The following is a 6,000-nucleotide window of genomic DNA, read 5'->3' on the forward strand; positions in this document are numbered from 1 at the left end:
GTATTGCAAATAATACAGACATTTTGTGGAAATACTGCGGTAAATAATAAAACAAAACAAATGGCAACCCACAATTGCAATTCAGGGAAAACCCTACAGTCTGCATGAATTTGTGAACACGCAAGTTTGCAAAATCCTGGAGAGGCTGCTTAAAAAAACTAAGTATATTCAACACCCTTTCAACAAGCCTTGGAAATGGCATCTGAAGCATGGCTTAAGTGTAACCTACAGCCAAGCACATACTGCACAAAATGAGTACGTCTCTCACACGGGCCATCTGGTGCTGGTGTTGGTGTGTGTTGTGCCTGGGCTGCAATATGTGTGGGCCCAGCATGTTCAAAGTGTGCAGGCTACACACACACACTGACACACAGATACACACACGCACACAAACACACACACACACACACACACACACACAAATACACACAACCTGATCAATTCTGATATGATTATTTTTGGTCATTTACATCCCACTCCCCCCCATCATTCAGGTGGCAATCCCAGCTACAATAGCCGGGAAAGTCGTCGGTAGCATAAAAGCCCTGGAGGACTCCCCGCTGGCCGTTCCCCCTGTAGCCAGGCCTGCTGTTTTTGTAATGTTGGCAGCATTGTAGATTGAGGCACTTAGAAATGGCCAATGCCGTTCTGTACCTCTCCCGGTGGCTTGGAGCAAATCTGCTCCATTTCACCACACCTAAAATCCAATGAGCAGTGTCAGTTTAGATGCCTACACACATTTCTCTACAACCACACTTTTTGGGCATTTTTATGGCATATCAACATCTGATGCAACAGCTCTGTAAATGCAGTATTATTAAATAACTTACTGTCTAGCCAGTTATAATGGGCCTCCTCATAAAACTGTGGCTGACAGACAACGGCGTTCATTTTTTGGCAGGTCATAGCCAGCCGCAGGATGGCGGAATAACCATCTTCTAAAACCACCATGAGAAAAATCTCCCTCAACACTTCCTCCGGCAACTGTGGAAACAAACAGGTGGCAGTTTGTCAAAGGGTGAAGAGCTGGTGGGGGAATGCAAACAGGCTTTGCAAAGTTCTGCACTAGGGTTTTGGAATTCAATATCATAGACACTGAAAGCAGTGAAACAGGAGCTTAGCAGTGTATGTATGATCAGGGCCTTTCAGTCATGTTCTGCCATGTTTGTAAAGAACAGCATATCCAAAAAACTTTCAAATATGGTACAGTCTATGGCAGTTATTGTGACATACCTCCAAAATTCCAACCTCCTGGTCGTCAGGCCAGCGTTTTTTGAGAGGTGTAGGTGCCTATCACACACACACACAAAGTGCAGTAAATTAATATGCTGGTACACAAATTTACACTCGCTCAGACACATTCACTCAACACACACAGCATAAAACATTAACATACTGATACAGACATGTACAACACACACGTCCTACACTTGTCGGAGAGCCTTCCCAGATGAGTTACAGCTGTAATAGCTGCAAAAGATGTGTATATAAAGTAATAGTACAGCAATAGGTGTATATAAGAAACATAACTTCTTACTTTGGTCAAAACCTTCCGCTTCCGTGTTACCCGGAACACCGGTGCCAGGAGTCCATTCACCATCTGGTGTCCTTCTTGGGTGAAATGACTGAATCTTTTGCCACATCTGCAGTAGAAAGAAAGGGAAAGAAAGACAAAGAAAACACACCACACACACACACTGGGTTGCCAAGCCAACATGAAAAATGTATTTATTTTGCATTTGTAGGTTAAGATCTATACCCTTCAATCCCGTAGTTGTCCAAAAGGAGCTTGCACCACCACCTCCTGAGATGAGGCATATCCAACTGAAGAGGAACATTAAAATGAAGTTTACCACATAACCATTATGATTCTGCTTCTAAATACTGACGCTAGCACACAGATAGTACTTACAACGTTGAAATCGAAGTGCGCGTCCATGGTAATGTACCAGGAGTACTGTAGAACATAGAATGTAATAATGTTGTGTTGTGATCATAGGCAGGGTGTGATTTTACCAGCAATTGGCATGCTTTGGCAGTTAAGACTAGTTTATAGTCATCTTAGAAAAAAATGTGGCCATTATAACATTAGAAAATAAAATGCCGTGTGTTAAAAAAGGTATGATAAAGCAAATGAATGGAGCATGGTAACTCACCATGACCATAAAGACTCCACAGTCGATGCCATATAGTTGTTGTGGAACACCCTGTGCCATAAAACAGGTTGTAAGATGAACAGTCATAGCCCTACACACATTTTCCTGATGTGCTTGTTATCTCAGCAATTATTACCTCAATGTCCAAGCCAGTCTCCTCGGTCCAGGTGCCAGGCATCAATTGTTGCGCAACAACCCTAATACAAATTTGATGACAAGCATTGTACAGTTGTCAGGTTAGACAGCAAAGTGAGAAAGATGCACAACATAAAAGGAAACTAGGCAAATCAGGGGAACGTGATTGCCTAGTAACAACTTTAACTTTGGCAAGTCAGGGGAACGTGACCACCTTCCAAAATGAGCTGTGGGAAACTAGGCAAGTCAGGGGAACGTGACTGCATACAGTGGTAGCTGCTTTAACATAGGCAAGTCAAGAGAACGTGACTGCCATAGTAGTTGAATTAATGTAAGCAGGTCAGGGATACATGACCATCTTACAAAATGAATTGAAATAAACTAGGCAAATCAGGGGAACGTGATTGCCTAGTAACGACTTTAACTTTGGCAAGTCAGGGGAACGTGACTGCATACAGTGGTAGCTGCTTTAACATTGGCATGTCAAGAGAACGTGACTGCCATAGTAGCTGAATTAATGTAAGCAGGTCAGCAATACATGACCACCTTACAAAATGAATTGAAATAAACTAGGCAAGTCAGGGGAACGTGACTGCCCAAAGGACACATCCTATTGTAACCTGAGAATGTTCCTATATGCCTTGTGACCAAAGCCTTCTTCCCGCAGTGCATAATTTGAATCGAGGAAAATCAGCCTCTTTTGGCGAGGCTTCATTACCTAAGAAATCAGAGGCTTATTATGGAGTTGTTTTAATGCATTACATATTTCAAATACAGTAACAATTGAAGAAATTGCTAATCCCTCCCCTCAGTAACAGCTGCATAGTGTTGATAAAGTCTGAATGCAACAACTACTTACACTAAGCAGAAAATGCCCTGGTGTCCACAGTGGGACAATCACTGCATCCATGGTGGTGATGTCAACCTTAAAGTCGGAGATAGAGTTGTCATTTTGAAATCGAAAGTAACAGCGTAAACTTTGATCTATGTCTGTGGGTTCTTACTGGAAAGCTGCGCAGACAATCTGAATTTGGCGATTGGAGCCATGTTGGGGGGATGTGGAGGTCAAGAAGAAATACATCTTTTCCCTACAGACAGAGAAGCCGTGGTACTTCCTTACTGTTACACTACACACAAAATAGCCAAGATACACAAAGTATACACAAAGAGAAAGAACGGTACATACTTGATGTTCGGCCATCTCCTTGACCAAGCGCAAACAAGCGTTTCCCACCTAGAATAGACAAGTTAATCACCATAGAAAGCTTTCATTTTCATTTACAAGTACAATGACACTCGGCGGGCCAGAGATGTTGTACCTTAAAAAAAGAAATACTTACAGCAGGGTTCCCACTCTTTTTCAAAAACCATTTTCCAGGACATTTCCAGGACTGGAAAACAAATCTCTAAATTTCCAGGTTTTCCAGGACGCATGGGAACCCTGCTTACAGGCAACTAGTCAGTCTGTAACTTTTACACCAATACGTCACTCACCATAGAGTCCAATGACTTGTTTTTGCCAAGCGTTAAAACATTTTCCCGTACTAAACAGGTTGGCCCGTCTTTAACTAGCAGCTCGTTGCTGGGACGATGCTCATCCAGGACGTAGTTCATCTAAAATTGACACAAAGCAGAGTAGAAACAATGCTTTCACTGCGTTTTCTGTGAAACAAACTGAACATTCAGCAAACTATACATCCTTGTACCAATTCCTCTTGGACAGGATGATGTCCTCCTTGTGTCCAGTCTCGTCTGCAGGGCCTGATAGTTGTCAAATTGGTCTCGGCAGCACAGTGTGGCCCACAAGCTGTGACAAGAGACATGAACACTTGTCAAAGATCACACACAATTATGTAATACATGTTCTGCGATTATGAGACTGGGGATTTACCAGGAGGAGCAGGCGCTGGAGCGGGCGCTGGAGGCGGTGATGCAGGCGCTGGAGCAGGCCATGCAGGTGGCGATGCGGATGCGGACATATCTTTACCAGCTGGGGGCAAAAACACACACATTACACCATGCAGTTGAATAAGCAGGTCGGAAAGATTTCACAGGTCACTTTAGATAAAACCATCAACTAAGTGTAATGTAGTATGATCAACATAAACACCCAGAATAGCTTTCCCAGTCGCATCCACTGCTACTGTTCCGTAGGAAAGCTTGGTAAAATTCAGCAGGGCCTTCTGGTTTAGCTGTTCGTTTCTGTGATGCAAGATGTTGCGCATCATAAAGACGTGGCTTGTTGGCGAGAGCATATTCATGAAATAGTTGTTCTTTTTCATGTCCGCAAACAGCTGCTCTGCCACCTGCGAATTGACCCAGCCACACAGCTCAGGCACCAGCTTGATGAGGCGCAGGGCGTCCCGGTCATCCTTGGTGTTCTGCTGGTGGAACGTGTCGTATAACGCGTAGTGCTCTGCGCAACCAGTGGCCGGATGACCACCAGCATCAGCGGGGACCTTCTGCTGGTTCAACCAAGGGAAATGGACCTTTAGCTCCCCTTTCTTGGCAGCGCAGATATTATCAGGGGTCGCTGCGGCTACTCTCCCTTCGTTTGGTTGGAATGGAAGGTCTCCAGGTTCCCTTAGGTTTGTGTGTGCCACAAGCCCCCTGGCAAAATCGTACATTGCAACATTGGGGAAGTGCCTGAAGGAAAGGAGCATGTCCGCATAGTCCCGTGGACTTTCGGCTCGGAGGTTGAATTTAACTGCGTTCACAATTCCACAGGGGCACATGATGACCGCCCAACCACCTGGCAAATACGTTACAGAAAAGGTCAGTGTTATAGCAGTGGAATAGCATAATAATGTACAACTACACGCATTATAAATAACCCTTTTTCTTTAAAAGTAAGTGCAACTTACCAGATGCTCCCCAAACCTTTTCAAATACTTTATCATACGTGCTCCGTGTCTTCATCTCCTCCCTCAGGCGGAGCAGGAGGTCCATTTTTGATCCGGTCGCATCCAAGCCACAGCCCTTCACCAAATTCCGCAAGTCAGCAGCCTGAAAAAGGCCAGTAATTGACATGAGGAAGAGTTTCCGCTGCCCTCTTCTCCATTCTGATATGTGTGGACAAGTAACTTCATCAAGTTAAATTGATAGATATCCAAAACATACAAGGTATACATGTGGATATAGTGTACTGTAGATCTTAAGATCACATCAACCGAGGAATCACCTTCAATTTCATCAATTGGTCCACCAAGTGATCCTCTGCCAAATCTAGGGTTGCTTGGTCGGTAGGCTTTGTCGGCTTCACTTTTGCGTACTCTGTGTTCAGCACAACATCACTGGCCCTTGTTCGTGGACCAATCCATGGGGCCCAGTTCAAATATGATGGCTTTACACCGCATGGATTGTTACTGTTGCCTAATTGAGGACATTAAAGTGAATGCATGCCTTTACTCAATAACTGACAGATTAACGTTCAACAGTTGGAAATAAATGGAATTGCACACTCCTGGCTTACTTTTCAAAAAGCCACGGCAGACAATTTCCTCACTGACTGAACTCCAGAAATCTTTTATGTTGACACGTCCATTAAAATCGGGTGGTGGATCTTTGACGTCACTCACTGGAACACATCACTTTCTCATAAAAAGAACAGAATTTGGAATTTACATTGCGTGAAGTAGAAAACCAACACATACCTGCCATTTTGAAAACACCCTTCTTGTGTAAGTCCATCACAACGACAGCTGGGTGG

Source organism: Sprattus sprattus (genome assembly GCF_963457725.1).
Source record: "Sprattus sprattus genome assembly, chromosome: 4".
Taxonomy (NCBI): Eukaryota; Metazoa; Chordata; class Actinopteri; order Clupeiformes; family Clupeidae; genus Sprattus; species Sprattus sprattus.